General features: G+C 38.6%; 1 long non-coding RNA gene across 2 annotated transcripts in view; it reads right to left on the reverse strand.

Annotated features, from left to right (window-relative positions):
* Positions 1-19,803, reverse strand: part of LOC109451385 (uncharacterized) — a 40,522-nt gene extending 20,719 nt beyond the window's left edge. For both annotated transcript variants that reach the window (XR_016018725.1, XR_016018724.1), the window contains exon 1: positions 19,247-19,803. This is a non-coding gene — a long non-coding RNA (uncharacterized LOC109451385). The remainder of the gene's footprint in view (positions 1-19,246) is intronic.
* Positions 19,804-23,329: the final 3,526 nt, after the last annotated feature.

Genomic DNA, 23,329 nt, shown 5'->3' on the forward strand with positions numbered 1-23,329 from the left:
ATAACACATTGTATGTTATCCTGATAAGCAGAAACATAAGAAAAATGCTAATCGAGAGATAACCTACCAATTATATGGCCTGTACTCCTCAGAAATCTCAAGATTATCCATTTAGGATATAGAAAACTTTATCAAACATCATTCCCATTCTAGCAATGAGAAAAAAAAGAGAATCATCTAAAAAATCATAATTTTATTTGAGCTTATCAGAGAGCTGAGGTCACAAAGCCATTGGGGGAATTGAATCTAAAAAGTGACAAGTTCCTCTAAGGAGAGATGGGATACAGGAAATATGTTACATTTGGCTACACGCAACAGAACAAGATGATTACCATAAAAGTGGGTAGAATAATTATTTTTTTTCTAATAAATTTTATTGGAGAATATTGGAGAACAGTATGTTTCTCCAGGGCCCATCAGCTCCAAGTCGTTGTCTTTCAATCTAGTTGTGGAGGGTGCAGCTCAGCTCCAAGTCCAGTTACCGTTTTCAATCTTTAGTTGCAGGGAGCGCAGCCCATCATCCCATTGTTGAACTGGCAACCTTGTGGTTGAGAGCTCGCGCTCTAACCAACTGAGCCATCTGACTGTCCCTGGAAGCTCAACAGCAGCTCGTTGTCTTCAATCTAGTTGTGGAGGGCGCAGCTTACTGGCCCATGTGGGAATCGAACCAGCAACCCTGTTGTTCAGAGCTCACTCTCTAACCAACTGAGCCACCCAGCCACCCCTAATTTTTAATTTTTAATTCTTAAAGTCTTGTTATAGACCAGCATGACAGTTTAATATTCCTACAAATCTCAGAGACAAGAGAAGTCCACTCGCTCACCAGCTGTTTTCCATGTGCATCCACTAGGTGTTCATGGGAAAGATTGGGGACAGGGAAAGAAACCTGAAAGAGCCCCCTTAGTGGTACAGGCATGCAGGACCTGCCTGAGCGTGTGGGTGGTGGAGTATTTGGAGAAGGCCATCCGATGTAGACCCTGTCTGAACACGAGGTGGTGATGAGAAAGGAATGCTCAGAAAACCCTACCACGGAATCCCCTATGCACAGGGCCTACCTCAGACTGAGGCTGCAGCAAGAGAACAAAGAAAGCTCTGCTCCTGCCACAAACCTTAGACCGGGAACAAGAAACAGTCTTTCCCCAAGGGAGGGGCAAGAGCAGAGAGAGAAACCCCCTATGCAGTGTAGCAGTACAGACCCACAGAAAGCCAAGGTGGAGTGCTAGGAAAGCTCCAGCACTCCATGACTTGCATTAAGCTCCAAGTAATAGCGGCCCATCACTAGAGGCAGCCCAAAGGCAGCTCAGCTACAGATTAGATTTACTCAACCCTTCGCCTCAAAGTGTGTGACAAAAGAAAAGGCAGCCCATTTCCAGGCATACTTTTTTTTCACCTAGCCTTAATTGTCCTTCTGCTCTCAATGTCTCTCATTTATTTAAATATTATGAGGCACACAAAATAAGAAAAAAAGACCTATGTTTAAGAAATAAAAGGATAAATAGAACCAGACTTGGAGATGGCCCAGAGGTTGTTAGACAAGGAGCTTAAAACAATTATGATTAACCTGTTAAAAGAATTTAGTAGTGAAAAAGGTGTTACCATGCATGAAAAGATGGGGACATTTCAGAATAAAGAAGGTATAAAAAAAGATTCGAATGAAAATGTAAGAAAAGTACATCAGAAATGAAAATTACTTCAATAGCCTTACCAGCAGAATGGATGTAATGATGAAAAGAATCAGTACATTTGAAGATAGTTCAACAAAAATTATTCAAACTGGGGCCGGCCTGGTGGCTCAAGTGGGGGGAGCTCCATGCTCCTAACGCCGAGGTCGCTGGTTTGATTCCCACATGGGCCAGGAGCTGAGCCCTCTACAGCTAAGATTGTGAACAACAGCTCTCCCTGGAGCTGGGCTGCCATGAGCAACCAGAGGTCTGCGTGAGCTGCTGTGGGCTGCTGTGTGCTGCCATGAGCAGCCAGTGGCCAGCATGAGCTGCTTGACGGCCAGCATGAGCGGATAGTAGCTGGTGAGAGCTGCTGTGTGCTGCTGTGAGCTGCCGATAGACAACTAGTGACAGGCTGCTGTGGCGGGCGGGGATGGAATGCAAGGCTCATAATATCAGCATGGGCCAGGGAGCTGTGTCCTACACAGCTAGACTGAGAAACAATAACTTGAACCAGAGTTGGGGGAGGGGAGGTTGAAGAAGGGGGGGGATTATTTAAACTAAAACAAAAAGTAGATAAAAAGAGTGAATAAGGAAATAGAAGTATCTGAATTATAAAACAATACCAAACAGTTTAATATACAAATAATTGGAATCTCAGGAAGAAAAGAGACAGTGAGGCAGAAGGAATATTTAAACAAATAAAGGTCAAGACTTTTTCAAACATGATGAAAGACAATAAGCCACAGTTCCAGAAGACTCAGCAAAACCCAAGAAGTAGGATAAATACAAGCAATTATATTTTTAAAAGATTTTTTAAAAATCAAAGTCTGTTACATTTATGCACATTATTACCATGTCTAGCCATTTTTTATTTTTTATTTTTTTGGTGTGTATTGATTCAAAAGTCATTCTCCCTCTACCAGAAATATTCTCTTTAACAATGTCTTTTCATGCAAATCTGCTGGAAATAATTTATCATAGCTTTTGATGTGTGAAAAAGCATCTTGCTTTCCTATTTGCAAGATGTTTTCACTAGGCATAATTCTGAGTGGAGAGTTATTGTTTTCTTTCTGTATGTCAAATAAGCATATCTACTGTCTTCTGGCCCCATAATTTCAGAAGAGGTCTATTTTCCATCTTTGTTTCCTAGTGTGTAGTATTTCTTTTTTCTCTGATTGACTTCAGGTTTTTCTCTTTATATTTGGTTTTCAGCAATTTGAATATAAATTGCAAGCATGTGTTTTCATATTTATCCCAAAATTCTTAAATTAATACAGTAGATAACACTTCCCAAGTCATTTTATGAGACCATCATTATCTTAATAGCAAAACCAGATACATTTAAAAACCCCCAAAATATAGGCTAATATTCCTCATGAACATAAGAAGAAAAAAATATTTAAAAAAATAACAAATTAAATCAGAAATATAGTTTTACAAAGGACAATATATCATGACCAAGTCAGAATTTGCCCTGGTAATTCAAGTTTGATTCATCATTTCAAAATTAGTCAGTGAATATGTAAAGTCTCAACAGTCAAAAAAATAAGTTATATGATCATCTCATTAAATGGGGAAAGAACATTTGATAAAGTTCAATATACTTTTAAGATGAAAACTAAGTAAAGTAGACATATGCTTGTTTTTTTGTTTGTTTGTTTTTGTGTGAGTGAACTTTGTTACTTCCTTCTCTCAAGAAATTTGTGCATTCATTCTAAGTTGTTGAATTTATTGGCACAAAACTGCTGAAAAATGTTTCTGTATTATCTTTTAATGTCAGAAAAATCGGTAGTATGGCCTCTCTTTCATTTCTGATATTGATAAATTGTGCTACTTTTGTTCTTAGTCAGTCTGGCTACAGACTTACCAAATTTATTGAACTTTGACAACAAGCAGCTGCTGGTTTCACTGGTTCTATTTCTCTTTTCTCTGTTTCCATTTTAACGATTTCTGTTCTTGCCCTTATTGTTTATTTTTATGTCTTACTTTGGGTTTAATTTGCTTTTCTTTTATTAAAAAAAAATAAGGTTGAAATTTAAAACATTGAGACAATTGTTCTTCTCTAACTATAAACATTCATGCTATAGATTTTCATCTAAGCAATGTTTGAGCAGCCTCACACAATTTTGAAATGTGTTTTTATTTTCATCTAGTTTAAAATTATTTCATAATCTCCCCCCGGGAATACCTTTTTGACCCATGGATTGTTTAGAAGTATGTTTAATTTTCAATTATTTCAGAATCCTCCATGTATCTTTTTGTTGGTGATTTCTGGTTTAATTCCTTTATACACCCAGAACATATATTTTTTTCCGTAATTGCAATCCTTTTAAGTATAGTAAGATTTGTTTTAGCACAGCATATGCTGTATCTTGGTGATCCTTTCATGTGTACTTGGAAAGAATGTGTATTTTGCTTCATGGAGGTAGATTGTTTTATGAATGTCAATTATGTCATGCTGATCAATAGTGTTCTTCATATCTTCTATACTCTTACTGGTTGTCTGTTTATTTGTCCTATCAATCACGGACAGAGGAGTGTTCAAGTCTACAACTATAATTATGGATTTGTCTATTTTTCCTTTGAGTTCTATCAGTTTTTGACTTGTATTATTAGGGCTTAGGCATTAGAGTCATTATGTCCTCTTCATGAATTGACCCATTATTCATTATCAAAATTTCCTATTTATCCCCAGTAATAATTTTTCATTCTAGTATCTATTTTGCCTGATAATAATATAGACACTACAGTTTTCTCTTGACTAGTGTTTACATGGAATATATTTTTTTCATCCTTGTACAGTTAAACTGTAACTCTTTTTTTAAAGTTGGGGTCTTATAGATGGCGTGTAGTTGGTTGTTGTTTTTGTTATCAAATCTGAAAATCTCTGACTCAATCTCTTTTTATTTAGACGTTTAGAACATTTATAATTAATATGATTTAAACTGACCATATTTCTATTTGTTTTGTGCTTGATTTCCTGTTTCTTGTTCCTTTTTTCTTTCTTATTATCTCAGAATAATGGGGCAATTTTTAACTTTTCATTTCATCTCTACTATTAGTTCATTGGCTAGAAGTTTTTGTTTAATTTTCTTTAGTGGTTTTTATATGAATTATAATAATAATTTTTAACAGTGATATAAAAGATCAGAGAGATTATTTGGAAGTATACTGTTATAAGTATACTGTTATATGTGAAGTAGAATAATATTATTTAAAGTCTGACTGATAAAGACAGATATTGTAAACTTTAGAGCTACCATTAAGCAATACCAGTGCAGGTACTATTTTAGTTCTATAGAGGTTATCTGGTGTCCTCCTTTGTAGCCATTCTGAGACCAGTACTCCAGTCCTGCTCTACTAATGGGAATTATTATATTTTGTTTTGTTTTACTTTGGTGTTGCTATGGACTGAATTGTCCCCCAAAGTTCATATGTTGAAGCCCTAACCTCCAATGTGACTGTATTTGGAGATAGGCCTTTGGGAGAGCATTAGGGTTAGATCAGATCATGAGGGTTGTGCCATCATGATGGAACAAATGCCCTTATAAGAGGATGGAGACCTCTCTTTCTCACTCTCTCCCATCTCCCTCCCCCCGCCTGCCTTCATGCACACAATAAAGAGATCACATAAGCACACGGTGAGATGGCAGTCACCTATAAGCTAAGAGAAGAGGTCCAGGAATTAAAGTTACTTTGCCAGCACCTTGATCTTGGACTTCCCAGCCTCCACAATTGTCAGAAATAAATTTCTGGTTTTTAAGTCACCCAGTCTATAATACTCTTTTTTGTTATGGCAGCCCAAGCAGACTAATAGAGGTGTTAACAGATATCTCCTTAAATGGATGGAATTGGACTCTGCAAGAAATCTTTTCATGTTACAATAAGGCTGAATATAAATGAGTATAAGGGCCTTCTCTGTGCCATCTGACAGAAGCTATAGAGAATAGTGTTGAGGGAGAAAATGCTAGGAAATTTGATAATGGCAAAATGTTTACAAAGCATTAAAATGAGAAAGGAAGCTATTCAATACAAGTATAAACCATAGGCTTCAAGCTTTGAGGTATGTGTGTAAAAGTGGCTACAGAAACTGCATGTTTAATTTTGCCCTAACACACTGTATACAACATTATGCAGAGAGAAAGTCCACCATTAGATTTCATTTTTTTTTGATACTTTAGAAGGGCAGCATTTTATATTCTTATTTATGTTTCCTACGGCATTCTGCATATTTTAACAGCTCATTAATATTTGTTGATTCAATTTAATTTTATTTATTTTGATTGCACACTGCTTTTTCCTTCTAACCTTTTAAAAAGCCAAATCACTTCATTTGCTAGGAGACCTTGGTTGGTTCCATTGTAGATAATATGATCAAATTGTTTCACTTCTTTGTAGCTCAGTTTCATCCTCAGGAAAACAAAACGGTAGGTCAAGGTGATCCTATAAAATTCATCCTTTCATTAAAATGACACCATTTTTTGAGCACTTATTCGATTATAAGCACTGAACTAGGCACTGGTATTATAGTAGTTCCTGCCTTTATGAATCTTTATGAAACTAGCTCTGTTTTATTTTATTTTTTTATTATTTCATTCCATTGCCTTATCAGAAATCTCATTACCTTGCAATGCAATATATGAGATCTGACAATTAAGTTTGCAAACTCATCCTAGAAAAAGTGCTACATACCTCATTGCTGAATATCACTATGGTAACCTTCGAAGTACTCCCCTTGGGAAGCTATGCATGGACAGCAGCACTTAGTCCATCCTTCAAAGCAACTTTGGAACTCTTTTTCTGAAATGGCCATCAGAGCTGTCGTTATAGTACCCTTGCTATCCTGAATGTCATCAAAATGTCTTCCTTTCAATATTCCCTTTATCTTCAGGTAAAGAAATAAGTAATTGGGGGCCACATCTGGTGAGTAGGGAGGGTGTTCCAATACAGTTATTTGTTTACTGGCTAAAAACTCCCTCACAGACAGTGCCCTGTGAGCTGGTGCATTGTAGTGATGCAAGAGCCATAAATTGTAAAATGTTCAGTTCATTTTCATCTAACTTTTTCATGCAGCCTTTTCAGCACTTCCAAATAGTAAGCTCGGTTAAGTAGGGAGGGTATTCCAATACAGTTATTTGTTTACTGGCTAAAAACTCCCTCACAGACAGTGCCCTGCGGGCTGGTGCATTGTAGTGATGCAAGAGCCATAAATTGTGAAATGTTCAGTTCACTTTCTTCAAACTTTTTCATGCAGCCTTTTCAGCACTTCCAAATAGTAAGCTCGGTTAACTGTTTGTCCAGTTGATACAAATTCATAATGAATAACCCCTCTGATATCAGAAAATGTTAGCGACATCATTGTAACAAGTTTGCAAACTTATTTGTCAGACCTTGTATGTTGGGATAAAACAGCAGTGGCGAGTAGAGTACTGTGGATTGACTGTCTCAGCATCTATTTCAATTTCCTTCTAGTGTTATAGAGGCTAGAAAGCTGAAAATCACATTTTCCAGATTTCCTTGGAGCTAAGATTCTGGATATGTTTATGTTTCACCAATCAGGTACACAAGTGTGAATTTAAATTGGGTTAAGTAGAGAGAAAGGCCCTGCAGGTGTGATGCTTTTGTTTTGCTTGTGTGGATAGCAGGAGAGAAGTTATGGAATTGGCTGGAGCAGCAACTTCTTGATACAGCAGATGGATTCCTAATCATGATGGAAGATGCAGCACCCTTATAGAAACAGTGCTGAGATGTAGCTTAGAAGTCATTGTTGAAATAAAGTCTATTATTTAATTTCTTCCCCAAATTCTGTAAGTCACTTAACACACATCAATAAATTTCTTTCTAATTCAGTACTCTGCAACCAAATGCTGAGCGACAGAATTGATTAACAAAAGGAAAAACATGCCTAGGAAGCATTGTGGAAATATTCTAAGTCAAAATTTCCCAGACTGATCTGAAAATATTAGTGATCTGAGAGGTGTTTGAGTGTATTGGATTTCTTTTCAGTAGGACTTCTGAAAAACTCTAAATAGTTAATTTTTGTGTTAAATCATACTATGCAGCATTTCCTCCAAGCATTTGGCTGGGAAATCAATTATTCATTTTAGGGGAAACCTAGTATTAGCTTGAGAAACTCTGAGGTTGTGAATCATTGTTCTGAATAAACTATCCAGCAGTCTGAGCTAACAACCTTTGTTTTTTTTCCAAGTCTATTTGTTTCAGGTAATCTGTTTAGACTTTTTGTTTCCAAATACCTTGTTGTCATGCTATGGTAGGCAGTTTTCTGGATAGGAATATCAATATCACACCAGTATAAAAAGTTTATAATACTATGTTGTAAGTTGGTGGCATTAATTATTTGGACAAAGTAATTTCATTTCAATTTGGGTTGAGTAATGAAAACCAGATGTAAAAGAAAGCCCAGTTTATTTAATGATCCCAAAGACATCAAAGTGAAAACAAGAAGAAAATAAATATGTTTTGTCTTTATTTCTCAGCTTTTGTGTGGATCTAAATGAGTTCAACAGGGTTAAGACTTTTACAAGAGTACAAAGGAATTCTACATACTTTTCTGGTGAGATAATATTTTTATATTGTAGACTCCTAGGCTTGGCATCAGCATTAGCTTTACAAAACTAACGACATTATAGTGCAAAGTGATAAGCATTGTCGTTTTCTAGAGTAAAGGGAGAAATTAATTCAGCCTAGAGTGACAAGGAAAGACATCACAGATGTGATAGTTGATATCTAGAGGGCTTGTTAAAACTGGAGTTGACTTGGGCAGTGGAATGTAGATAAGATGGTTGAGGGTAGTTCGGTGTGATTATAGACTCTGGATACAACTACTGCAGGTCTAATGAATTCTGAAAATCATAATCAAGGCTCATAACTTGACCATATATCATTATGTGAATTAAGTGAGTAGAAGAAGGAGATCACATTAGAGTGTCATTACCATGATTAATTATCATGAATAAACTTAGTAGGCAGACCCTATATACCTCGCCTTGGAGCCATGACTTTTCAGCATTGCTTTTCCCCTTTTCCCATGTTTTGTTTTGTTTTTTTCTATTATGCCAAGTCTTGGGCAGGAAAGAGTTTCCTACCTATCTCCCATTAGTAGCTGACCTCTGCTTTGTATCAGTCCAGAAACCTGGGTCCAAGAGCTTTTCTCTCTCCTTTTCCCAAGGCAGAGGTCTTTTAATTCTACCCTTCTCCCAGAGGGAGTGGATTTTTCTCCTGGGTCCTGGGGATGGGAGGGTTTTCCACCCTTCTGCAGAAGCAGATACTGTTTACAACATCACTTTCACATAAGCAGAGGACCTTTTCCCGAGCCCCAGGTATTGGAGGGGTTGCTGCCCCTTCCCCACTGGCTTAAGAATTTGTTTTATATGAGACGTGGATCCAAGGATGTGAGTGGTAATTTGCAATGTTCCCTTAGTGAACTAATTACAATTGGAACACTAGTGCTACCGAGGGGATCTCTGTACTGCCTTCAGCCCTGTGCCCAGTCTTAAACAGGAACACCTTTGAAGGCCCGTGGAGAAGAATTTATGAGTTAGGGGGAGTTCCACTTGTATCTAGGTTCTCAGAGTCATTCAAAACTACTAAGCTATATCCCACACCATTGATTTTAAGAATGTGGTGACACTGTAGCTGATTTCCTCTTACTGGCTTTGATAACAGCAGAGCTTACTTCACATGGTCTGTCAAAGCCGAAAGAGTTCTTAAGTCCCATCTCTTCTCAGAGGGGCATGCCATTCATTGGAATATAGATAGTTTTGCCTTGCAACCTCAGCTCTTTTACAGTTCCAAGAAGATTTTTGATTTTGTAGATTATCTCTTTCTCTTTGTTAAGACAGGAGTGAAATTGCTTTGCCACTTTTTATATCCTAAGCAGAAATGGAAATCCTCACCACTCATTTTAGCATCAGTTGATGATTCATTCCTGAAATAGTTATTACTATTATGTTCACAAATTTTTTCTAATTTTACTATTCCTTCCACATTAATTAATTAACATTCATTCGTGAGCTTATGTTTTAAAAAAGGACAGATGGAAGAGGGCTTTGGTAGTGTCAGTGGGGAACAAGGAGGCTATCCTACACAGTTTCCTAAGATATATGAACTATTAAGAAAAATAATTTACAGTTGAGACAGCACCAGGGAAATAACTTCTAGAAAATTTTGATACTGTATCTGTTTTCAGTGTAGAATTAAATTCTACAATCATTTTTTAAGGGTTTACTAAGTGACAAGCATTTAATTAGACATCCTGCTAAGTTCTGTCAATACAAAAGAAAAGAGCCTTTTATCTGTCCTCAAAACAATTAACCTTTACTCAACATTTACCATGTCCCAGGAACTCTTCTCCTTAACCAGTAGCTGTCAATGTAATTTGAATAAGTTTAATGGAATTACTTCAATCATCCCTGCTCCAGCCACACTCTTTTCATTCCAAATTTGTTGATTACACTGTACTCAAAGAAAGATGGAAATATTTTGGCACATAATTTCTTATCAGGAGTGAGAGATGAAGTTGGGGGAGACAGTTCTCCCTCGCTTAAATATTTGACATTCTTCCCACATGAAGGTGAGTCTACTGGTCCACTGTCAATTGTTTTCCTGAAACCACGGGCCCAAATAGAGTCACTAGTGCTAAGCTCCACATCAACAAACCAACAATTCCTAACCTAATTGCAATTTCAGCCTCTCCTCCAGGAATACATTCTTGAGGCAGTATTCCTTAATTCATATGGTAAAGTTAGAGTCCTGTTTTATAAGCATTCATAATACCCTGTAATTTTCTTACATAGCACATACCAAATTTTAATTATATAATCTTTTATTTAATGTTTATGTTTTCTGCTGGATGCTAAAGTTTGGGGAAAGCTTGAAAGTCAGAGCTAGAAGGTTGAAAGTTTAGGTTACAGGCAATAGAAAAGCCCTCCATGGATCTTATCCTGGCCAATAAGCAAGTAACAGAGGTTTGTTCTGATTGGTCCTGATGGTACTCAACAGAGCCATTGTCATCCAGGTGTCAAGGGACAACTGAGAAAGCAGTGTGGTCTGAAGGCTAGAAAAAGACCAGGAGAACTGAGGCACACTGTCATGCGGGAGACCCTGCTCGCTGCGCCATTTGTCGTGCGGGGTGGCCTGCGGGGTCTCTGCTCCCGCTCCCCATACAAGAACGCAGGATATGGTGAGGCCAAAAAGGAACACCCACGGAGCCATAGATGGGGGAGTCATACCACTATATTCTCTCTGGCGGCACTATACTCTCACTGGAGGCTGGATCCACACTGTCCTCAAACCGCCATCCACGCTTGCCAGCCCAGCCGCCATCTTCTTGCTAGCCCCCATTCTTTCTCTCTCCTTCCTCTCCTTCCTAGCATAGCCATAGCAGTTATATTAGTGGCCAATGGCTCACTGGTTACAGCTGACAGCCAACTAGCCACAGCTGATGGCCATCCCATCACAGTTGATGGCCATTTACTACCTGAGCCAGCACCTGTCTATGTGAGGCTGAGAGCCTGGAAACTACTTTCTGGGGCTCTGCCCCCCCACACACACACTCTAGGAAGCCAGGGTTTGCTAAGAACTGAGTCAAGATTTGAGAGAAAAATCCAAACCTGAGGATCAGAAAGAATGGACAGTGTGGGGACAGAGTCCCAGAGAGCAGTTTCCAGGCTTTCAGCCTCATGTGGAAATGTGCTGGCTCAGGTAGTAGATGGCCATCAGCTGTTACCAGTTAGCCATTAGCCACTGATATAACTGCCTTGGCTAAGCTAGCAAGAGCAGTTTGCAGTTAGCACGAGGGATTACAGCTAGCAAGTGGGTTGCTCGGTTGGTGGAGAAGCAGACAGGCGGATTGCAGGTCATGTGGCTCCTACTTCCTGTGTCTCCAACCCAGCTGCAAGCGAGAATATAGTGGTATGACCCCCCTATCTATGGCTCCGTTGTTGTTTCTTTTTGGCCTCGCCATATCCTGCGTTCTTGTGTGGGGAGTGGGAGCTGAGACCCCACATGACACCCTGTGTGACACATGAGTTCTGCAGAAGAGAACGAAAAAGACCACACATTCTAGGCTATGGTCTCTGGGGAGAAAAACCATGTTCTTCATTTAGGAATTCTTTCAGAAGCAGAATCTGTGGTGCTTTGTGTAAGGAATAGAAGCTTCTATTTAGGGGTGAGCTTATTGATAAGGGACAAACAAGTTTCTTAGCTCCCTAGTTCCTGATCTTAATCACCTTTCAAAACAGCTTTTAAATCTTAAGTAGAAGATTGTTTCTAGCCTGTATCATAGGAAGTCCCCTGCCGCCTGCTCCAGGCCATTCCAGGCCCAGCTCCTGGGTGAACAATACCACCTGAATGACTGGATTAACCAGAGGAAAAGACCACAGGCTCTACGAAGCTGAACAGAATTTCTATCACACAGCCACCTTGCATCAGTGGCTTTGGGTTCTGCTTCTTGGGCCAACACTTTTAACTCTGTTTAACCAAAATCTATTTTTCCTCATTCAGGGGCCTTGGGGACACAGATGATATACCCCAGCAAGATTACCAGTCCCAACCAAAGAAGCCAACATGGTCTTCCAGGCAGATATCGAGAACCCTTCCTTTCAGCTAACATTCAGATAGGGCGAGAGTTTTGTGAACCCCCCAATAGGTAGGGACAGCTCTATGCCCCTGCCCAGCAGGAAGCAGATATGGAAGAAAAGACCTCCTGTCCCTCAACTTCCCATAGAAATTTTATGGGGATCACATCTCTCAAGGGGAAAACAAGGCAGGCTGTTAGAGATAGGCATCGGGTCTCTGCATTCCTGCACATCCAACACAATTCATAGAATACGACCACCCAGAAGACCTCCCCTCTCCACCTAAAACTTTCCCTTCTTACTATAATTATCTACTCCTATGAGGAAACAAATGGGTACAAAATACCCAACTAGTTAAACCAGTCACTCACACCTGTGCAGTAAAGGTCATGATGACCTTCATTTCACCTGGGCCTCATTATACCATCATTATAATATCATACATATGACCAGAAGTTCATTAATACCATTATAACAGACTGAATTCCCTGAATTCTGGGAAGGAACGTGCGCAGTTTAAAAAGATGAGGTAAGGGGGCAGCCGGTTAGCTCAGTTGGTGAGAGTGCGGTGCTCTTAACAACAAGGTTGCTGGTTCAATTCCCACATGGGCCAGTGAGCTGCACCCTCCACAATAGATTGAAGACAATGATTTGAGCTGAGCTGCCGGTGGGCGTCCAAATGGCTCAGTTGGTTAGAGTGCGTGCTCTTAACAGTGTTGCCTGTTGGATTCCCATATGGGATGGTGGGGTGTGCCCCCTGCAACTAGATTGAAAACTACAACTGGATTTGGAGCTGAGCTGCGCCCTCCACAGCTAGATTGAAGGACAACAACTTGACACCGAGCTCCTGAGTCCTGGAAAAAACACAGTTACCCAATAAAATTTAAAAAAATAATAAAAATGAGATAATAGCCCCTTGTAAATCACAGGTGTCAATCAAGTGGTCCTATGCCCCCAAAGAAACAGCCCATTCTAGGGAAAAAAAGAAATAAAACTGTAAGTCCTCGCCAGTCAGCGCCTTTGAGTCTTTGAGCCTTTTGAACCTATTCTTGTGCTCAGACCTACTCCAATCCCTTTGGAGTGTACTTTCCCTTCTAATAATGGCCTTGAGCCACTGCTTTCTTCTCAGGCCTGCTTCTACCTTTTTGAAGTGTACTTTTTCTTCTAATAAACTTCTCTCTCAGTACTTTACCTCAATATCTCATTCAATTCTATGCTCGAGACGCCAAGAACCTGGACATCGCACGGAGAAGGGGCCCCTTCCGGTAACATGAGCACCCAGCAATGTCAGAGATAAGTTTATTCTCAGCCTCTCCAGGAAGCTTCCCTTGTCACCTCTTTGCCTCTGCTCCCGTGACATCAAGAACCTCGGTAGCCTGGTCCTATGTTCTTTTCATCCCTCTGGGTCCTACCAAAATGGAAAGGGAAACTTAGGCACATTAGAGGAAAAATGACTTGATCCGAGGATGTTCAGTGTTTTGGTAACTTGAACAACAAAAACTTGCAACAGAGAGAGTCCCCCCTCCCCTGTACTCAGTACTTGGGGTGGGGGAGGGGTCCACTCTCACTGTGAGATGATGTCACTCACTAGTGTTGCTGACACCCTTGCTAACAGTCTTTTAATTCAGTCTCTGAGGTGAACCTAATGTATTTTCTCTGAACTTCCTCAAATGTAAGTTTGAGATAAAGATATGTATCTGGCTAGAAGTTTTGAAGGATTAAACATGATGACTAGGTAGCATTAAGTTCCTGAATCAAACCATGCAATTTACAAGGATGATTTTTGTAAGTGGTAGTAAATCATACTTTCCATAAAAATCTCTCTGAACTCACTTTTCCCATTGTTGGGCACAGCTGGAGGAATGAGTTGTGGGAGACCAAAATTGATCTGTTAGAATTTATTTGGCATGTTTGAGCAGAGGGAGGTCAAGTTAGAAAAGACCAAAACCTCCCCGAACAAGAGGGATATGGAGTTTTATAGGGGGAGGTAAGCAAGGCAATTCCCCTTCAATGCTTTAGGGGCTTTTCAGTGCTTATTCATCACAAATGAGGGTCTCGGGGTGTAACCATGTCCTCATGCCCCATATCCTGGTTCCCCTACTGTTGTCTGGGAATGTTCATGTCCATTGATCATGGGCTCCTGTGAGAAAAATACAAGCCAGCCGGTACAAGCAAGCGCGGAGAAAGACAAGATGGCTTCTGAGATAAGATGATTTCTATTCAGCACATTCCAGGAGGTTTCTCCAGGCCTAAGGTGGTTTCAGCTTCTGACCTAACACTCATTAGTAAAATAAAGATATTAATACTGTAGTGTTGAAACAGGGCCCGGTTGGCACCTCCATAGTAGAGGCCTCTCCAAGTCCCAAGCCTCACCTTTTCCCCTGCGGCTTGAACCAGGCATGTCCTGTGTCTCACCCAGTTCCCTGTTTTAGAAAATTACCCTGAAATTAATACCCTTAGGCTTATTGATCACAGTCTCAATGGTCTACCAGGCTAATCCCATCATTGTTCCTGGGTTGCTGACTCCACCATAGAATCACGTGGTCACAGGGGAGTTCCATGCAGACCCATAGAACCGCCAGGTAACCTCTGGAGGAACGTCCAGATTTTCCCTTGAAAATTCCAAGTAAATCAGAATGTTAAGGCAGTTTTTGGAGGTGTTAATCTGCTGCCTTCTCAGCCCGGCGGTGCTCTGATAATAAATGCTTATCCTATATCCCAGCTCCTGTGTCGGTCTATTGGCTGAGTGGCGCAGGCAGCAAGAGCCCCGGATTCATTTGTCCTCTGGTTTCAGTATTATTGTGAAAATTAAAAGGGGTGTATATGCAAAGTACTTGGCTTATAGGAGGTTTACAAGAAGTGAAAGGTATCAGTGTAACTGTTTCCTTTCTCGGGTCTGCCTGTGTAATAAGAGGAATCCTGTGTGACATCTCTTGGCTCCCATCCCCAATTTTCTTTCTAGCACCTTCAATAATTTATATGTAGATACTAACAACTCATGATGTCACATATCCCTTAATTAAGAAAGGATATATATTCTAAATGCCAAGATATGAGGGAATTATTATGTATATCTGTGGACTTCTCTTTGATAGAATATCCAAAATAATCATTAAATTAGGTAATAAGATATGTTAAGCAAAATAATAGCAGGTATGAGAATGCTACAGTGAAGAAAAATATGTATGCAAACAGATAAAATCTGCTCTACGACAGCAAGGACATGAGTGTGTGTGTGTGTGTGTGTGTGTGTGTGTGTGTATGTGTAGGTGTGTGTGCAAGGTGTGCTTGCATATTCCCTGTAGTTTTTTGGCAAATTGCATGGCACAGACAAAATAATCAAATATCATATGAAGGGAAAAAGAGGAACAGAAAAATAAAAACAATTAAATGAATTAAGGTTGAAATTTTGCTTTGAGAGTTTTCTGAGTTTACAATATAAAAATTTAGAGGTGAAAAATCATAGCCTCCTAAAATATTAGAGATAGTTCTCATTTATAACACTGAAGTACATACATCTCAGCCCCCCCCCCCCCCTTCAAAGCAACCATTGTTAAGAATTTTCTGGTTATCTCATGTAATTTATTTCTTTGTATATATAAAGACGTGTGGGGACAGAGCCCCAGAGAGCAGTTTCCAGGCTCTCGGCCTCACATGGAAAGGTGCTGGCTCAGGTAGTAAATGGCCATCAACTGTGATTGGATGGCCATCAGCTGTAGCTAGTTGGCCGTCAGCTGTAACCAGTGAGCCATTGGCCACTAATATAACTGTCGTGGCTACGCTAGCAGCAAATGGGGGCTAACAAGAAGATGGTGCTGAGCTAACAAGAGAGAATTGCAGTTTGCATGGCAGAGTGTGGGTTGCAGATTGCAGAGAAGTGGACAGAAGTTTGCAGATAGTGTGGCTCCTGCTTCCTGTGCCTCCAACCCAGCCACCAGTGAGAATATAGTGGTATGACTCCCCTATCTATGGCTCCGTGGGTGTTCATTTTTGGCCTCACTGTGTCCTGTGTTCTTATGTGGGGAGCGGGACCAGAGACCCCTCATGCCACCTTGCGTGACAACACATAATTACAGATATTCTTTTACCAGGTAAATTGTTTTTCATATCATATATTATGGCCATCTTTCCATGTCAGTATTTAAAGCTCTATCTTAGCCTTTTTTGAAAAACCTCCAAAAAATATTCTATAGTATGGATTTTCCTAACTTTACTTAACTATGCCCCTATTACTCACCATTTCACTATTATAAGCAATGCTATAATAAACCCATAACCCACGGAATTGCAGACTTAAAGCACTACACGTACTTAAAATTTTTATCAATATTGTCAAATTGCTCTTAAGAAACACTATTTCCATTGTTTTACCCATCAATAATATGCAAAGTACCTATTTCCCCACATTTCCACCTAAAGTAGATATGCTTAATCCATTACATTTTTATCAATCTTACAGGCATAAATATATCTTATTTTACTATGCATTTTGAATTAATTGGTAAGAATTAAAATATGTTTACTTCACTTAAACAGCTAATTCATATCCCGGGATCATTTTTCTATTGCGTTTTCTTTCATTATTAATGAATACTATGTATTTGTTCAAAAAGAAGATTGAAATGTAATCACGAAAGAGCCTATTACAGTTAAGTCTTTTCCCTAAATGTAAGTCTTTTTCCTGGAACAAATAAATTATTTACAGCTGGGCAGAGAAGAAAAGCCCTGAGGGGAGCAGAAAGAGTGAGAATTCAATTTGACAATTATAATGACAGTGATCTTTGCCCTTAGTCCTTCCCCAAAAGCGAGACTGTTCACAAAAGCGATATCTTAGCCAAAAAAGCAGAAAGCTGAGGATTAAACAGGGTTCTCAGTTTTCCACAGAGAAAGGAAGCTTCTGCCAGTGCTTCAGATATTTCAGCTTGAAGAGATGTCAGTTCATCCAGTCAACAGGTAATGAATTGCCAGTTAATGTGGATACAGCACAATAAAACAGAGGCGGTCACTGCCCTCACTGAGCTTGCGGTAAAGCTGGGGAGAAAAACAATTCAAATTCTCCTTCCTTTTCTTCAGTGGATGTTGGGGGATAAAGGTGGGTGAATGAAGGAGGAGCAAGGGTGGACGGGGATGAGTATACCAACGAGTATGAATAAATTTGGGGAAACTTGTCAGAATGTGGAGAGATGGAAGATGCAGGGCTGGTGAACATGTGTTTGTGGTTATTATTTATCAAACATAACAACAGTAAAACAGTTTCTAGCTTATTATTCTTTTACCTAGTTAGTCTTTTATAATTAATTATTTAGCAAAGTTAACCAGAAACACTTGCTGTGTTATTTTTCTCTTATCTGGTTAAGTTTTCTTTAGGTTAAACCTCCCTTGATCTCTTCACCCCATTCCAGAGACGCTGATGTTTTCATCCAAGGAATAGACAATTCTTATAACAGTATGAATCTACTTAGCTTTATCAACTTGTCAGAAAAGACAAGAAATGCTTAGTGCTTTCATGTTTGAACAAATGAGCCTATTTCTTCAATGTGAAATGTTTTTAAGTGTTTTCTAAATCCCCACTTATTTACTTAAGGTAAATTTCTAAATTTAAAACCGTGATTTCAGCATATCAAAACTAAAAGATAAACTTAGTGCAATTCTCCACTATTAGAGAGAACACAGCAAGACTCGAATGATTTAAAACTCTCTCCCATATAAAAACATTCTACTCCTTTCTTGCAAACCCTTCACTTGTACAAGAAAAGATGAAGCAAGGGAGGAAGTAAAAGGGAAATTAGTGCTGGGTTTGAGTGGCCTATGTATTCTGACAGGGCACCGTGAGAGTTTTGTCAGCAGCTACAGAACCATTTCCTCTTCTCTTGGGCCCACCCAGTGTCAGTTTACTCTTCCCTCGAGTCATTGCCCCACCTTCCAGAGCTGCTCTTCCCGTCTCACATCCACAGTACACCCCTGTGAGCCAGGGGATCTCTTTGGGTGGTAGTTGCTCTTATTTCAAAACAAAGGAAGTTAGAAAAGACTCTACTCCCCCGTAGGTGCTAGATCTTTCCTTGTGGTTTTGTGAGCTCTGCCAAAGTGTTTAACCTCTGGACTTGGAGGCTTTCTCTAATGAAAGAGATATTTGTTAAATAATATAAATGCTCCTTAAGCTGTTACAGTTTCTCAATGGATAATTTGTAGAAGGAAGTACAAGCTCACGATAATGTTACATTTTTCAGGTGTTGGAGGACAGCAAACTTTTATTTTTATACAGTAAAAAGCTGGGTGAGTAAGGCATGTGGCATACTGAAAGAGCATGGGATTGGATATTGACCTAGCTTGAATGCTGACACCACTACTTATAAGCTGTGGACTGTCCACAGGAGATAACTTGCACATTATTACACCTCTCAGGTTTTTATGAGGATTTTAAAAAGTAAAATCTTTTCAAAAGTGTTGCAAAATACCTGAAATAGTGGGTGTTCTTTTCTTTGTTATGAAATTCAAATAACCAAATTTCAGATGGTTGGAATTTTGATAAATCTTTATACAATGGAATTATCCTTCCTAAAGCTAATTCAGAGACTTTCATGATAGTAAAATATTCTTTCCTGATTGTTCTAAGCCACATTTAATTAACCCAGAACAATTAAGTCATGGCAGACCCAGGAATTTGCCCAAGATCACCAGCTACATAGTAGCTAAGTTTGGCCTGAAGTTCAGTTTTCCTGATTCTCACATATGGCGTACCACAGTCCTTTCCACCATTTCTAACATAAAATAACCACTTAAAAGAATTTTTTACATATCACTGACAACCTCCATTTCACCTCTCTTATTAGCATTACCTTTAGAGTTACTTGTTAAAGAAAGTACATTTTGACTAAATACTTCCATACATTTCCTTACATAAATTTGTATCTTAGCTATCACAACAGTACCTATTAATACATTTATATGAAAAAGAGCCATACATATGAATGTGAGACATATTACCTGTTTACATGTGTTTTGATGCATTTTGCTCCCTATATCCCATAAGACAACTTCGTATGTTCTGTATTTGGAAACCGGGATATACAGTTCTTCACTTTTTTCTTGTTTGTTTGTTTTTATGTCACTCTTTTTTTCTCAAAAGAACTGTGAGTTTCTTGAAGGCGGGGAGGGCAGGTTCTTGGCAAAAAACATGAAGAAAGTCAATGTTGTTTATACTGCTCCACTTCCCCTTTCCTGTTCTCTAACTCGCAAGAAACCTCCCACACTCAAGGGTCCTCCTGCTATGAGGTTCCCTCTGAGCTTTATCCAAATCTGAATCCCTCTTCCACCCCCTTGTCCAGCATCACTAAGACGTTGTGTGGGAAAAATAATCCTAACCAGCTGTAAAGCTAGACATGATTTTAAAATGTTATTGGTGGAGAGGTCATGATTTAGGCACATTTTGTTTTAGTTCTCAGAGGTGTTTGCATTTTAACTAGGGGCAATTCAATTCAATAACCATTTATCCAAATCTCTTCCAGGACTGTACAATACTAGTTACAGAACCTCACCCACTCCATGCACCCGCCCCCCCCCCCCCCCAGGAACATGCTCAGGGACACAAATAAATGAATTAAGGGAACCCTGTGATTAGATGGTGGTGGAAGCACGTACATTATAAAACAGGTGTACAGAAGAACCAATGATTAAGTATAGTTGCTATAATAGGGAAGGCTTGGAATTAATCATGCAAATAAATTTAAAGTGACATTTCAGACATCAATGATAAACTGGTAGGGAAATTGCTACCAAAGAGCTAAACTCTATTTTCTTCTCACATTGAAACTTTTTGCAAACAACATAGGAAATGTCATGCCGGTTTGCTTAATTCTTCCCTCTGTGTCATGTGTCCCACTTAAGTCAGTATCGACTTATTTTTCTATCCATCTATCATCTATCTACTTATCTATCTATCATTTGTCCTCTGATCGCTATCTCTTAAAAATAGTCTATCACCTTCAAGGACCAGCTAGAACCTCACCTCTACTGATTTTGGTCCCTTCCTTACCTTTAGGAGAATTGATGACCCCTAGGCTATTCATATGCACCCTTTACCAGATAACTCTGTGTATTAGAGCCAGTACCACACACTTTAATAGTAATAAAGCCTCACATTTTTATTGCAGATCTTACTGTTTACAAAACATTTTCACATGTATATCATCACATGCGACCCTAATCACAGTTCTTTAAGGTAAGAATTGTCTTTGTTTTATAATGAGAACATCTAAACCTCAGCAAAATTCCCCAAGATGATACACCTAGTAAGCAGATGCCCAAGTTTGGTCTTTTGATGCTCGTCCTCTTTCTGCAATAGAACGAGGAGACCATGTTCTTTATATCACATCTTAAAATTTGAGAAAATCATATGGGTCTGCATGGAGAAAATAATAAGCATATTTTTCAACATTCTAGTTACCCTGCCTGTTTTATATGTTTATGTTATCATTAATCTTTATTAGTCACATCTTAGTATCTGTCTCCAAAACCACAGTTATCTTTTGTTTTAGAAATAGTCTGTGGAATTAACATGGGCATAGAAAAAAAAACTACTTGCCTTTTATTTTAAAATCTATTTATAGATGTCTTTCTGCACAGAGATAATGTATTAGATCACTTGACATAATTAACTTAATATACTGCTGCAATTATAACTGGACAAATTCCTTCAAATAAAGTGATTTGAATTTGCTTTCATTCACTAAGTTGTGAGGTGCTTTTTCCCTTACATATGGAATAATAACATCTCAGAATTTAAAATAGACTAGAGTTTAGACAGCCAACTAGTTTTGAACTGTCATTTAATCGAAACTGGAGAAGTTGTTATAGGTAATTAGCAGTAGAAACTTCCCCAGTTTGGCTAATACTGGGTGGAAAAGTCTGAGTCACTATGTAACCTCCTTTCCATTTATCACAAAACTATGACTACAATGTGCTCGTTGTAATAATCCTGGCTAAAACAACTTTAAGAATTATTAGCCATAAGAATAACAAAAAATAATAAATATAAGGGTTTTGGGGAGACAATTCTCCATAGCATTTCTACACATCTTGTGGTAGATGGATTATCTTTTCAGAGTTGTTCCTACAGCACAAAGCCTTGGAAGCTAGAAAGAGTGTCTCCCAACGAGTTAAAGGACAGATTTGTTTGCTGATCAACATAGCAAAGATGAGGTTTCCCTCTTCTTCCCGGAGACATTCCAGGGCACTAAATATCATCTTTCTCCAAAAGTGGGCAAAGGTTGACTTGCCAGTAACCCCTGTATGAGATCTGGGTATGGTCTTCTGAGAGTTCTTAATTGTAATCCAGGTCTTTGGTTTGACCAGTCTTTACCTGGGCCCACCCCTGTATTGCCCCCGCTTCTTTGCTTAATATTATACAATATATTATAACATAAATGTTTTCTCATTATTATGAACACTTCATGAGGTTTTATTAGCTGCATATATGTCTTAATTTGCACACACCATATTTTTGCTTATTCTGTATATTTAATTTTTTTGTCTGATTTTTCTCTGTTCTAATACAAATACACTTTAATGAATATCTTTTTTCTTATGAATATTTTTTTCTGTGTCTCATGATTTTCAATAGAATATTCAGTCAAGGGCTCAACAACATATACATATATACTTTTTTCTTGAGATACTTATTTTACATTACCAAAATGCTTTACAAAAATTTGAACCAATTTGTGTTCTCACTAGCTATGTCGAAATATGTTTTCATAACTACTATCTTTCACTTCTTCCCTATCACTCATTGTTTTGGCCTTTCTGAACTCTTTACAGTTCTTCAAATTCCTCTGGCCTTTATGTAAGTTCTTCCTTACACTTAGAATGGTGTTAACATATGCCACTCAGCCTGCAGATCTCAGCTTAAATGTTATTTCCTCAGAGCACGCTTCCTTGACTTCCCAAACTACCATACATTACCATTACATCTGACACTTACTTTTGTGATACTCATACGCATAGAACTGTTAAACGTTTTTATTCCTGGCTTACATGTAAGCTCCATGAACACAGACATCTCATTTGGCATGTTCTTCACTGAATCTTTGGTGCTAGAACAGAGCTTGAACTCACAGTAAGCACTTTATAAATATTTCTTGAGTGAATTCATCTTTTCAAAATCATAACAATCTAGTAAGATTGATAGGGCAATTACCCCTAATTCAACAAGGTAGGAATCACAGGGATAGTTTAAATTGATCTCCTCAAAGTTACCAAGTGAGTTAGTGGCAAAGATATCATTATAACCCAGCTTTCCTGGTTCTTAGCAGATACTGCTTATAATACATCCAATGCTTCAGTAAATTTTAAAATATTTTTATCATTAAAAAGTGCATATCTTTATGCAAATTGGAATCTCAATTAGGGATAATCATAGAATTTGCTAATTTCTCTGTAGACGTGTATCATGATACCTCTGGTTCAGTTATTTCCTATTAATGGATTCAGTTGAACCAAATCAGGAATTATAACCAATTTTTTTCCAGGAATTCTAGGGAGCCATGTTGAACTTAAAGTGCAGGAAATGATATCATACTTTTATTTTGACATGTCATGTGAATCATATGCATATGATTTGTTGTTTTTTTTTCATTAGCTCTCACAATTATGCAACAGGTCTGTTGCCTACAATACAAGTTCTTCAAAGAAAAACCAATAAAGAGATTCAAACATAGCACAATCATTCTGATATATGTAGGTTCTAAGCAACTAAAAAGTTCAAGCTGTGGTAATGTGTCTATCTTTTTACAAGGAACAGCCAGTGCGAGGTTGATATGAGGAAATTCATTTTTTAAAGCAGCTCTCAGTAGGTGCTATAAAGTTTTAATGGAACTAAGTTGGCACAAGATGCTACTCAGTCTACACCATAGAACCACATAATATGAACTGATGTTTATAATAATGTTCATCAAGACTGGTCATGTTGCTTGCAGTTCAGGTAACCCTCAGTTACGTAGAGGATTTCATAACTGTCTACTCTAAGTTTCGGATCAGCTTTCCAAAGAGCTGGGAGTCTTTACCCTGAGC

This window comes from Rhinolophus sinicus, chromosome 14 (genome assembly GCF_057876585.1).
Source record: "Rhinolophus sinicus isolate RSI-liver-muscle chromosome 14, RSI-T2T, whole genome shotgun sequence".
NCBI classification, from domain to species: domain Eukaryota; kingdom Metazoa; phylum Chordata; class Mammalia; order Chiroptera; family Rhinolophidae; genus Rhinolophus; species Rhinolophus sinicus.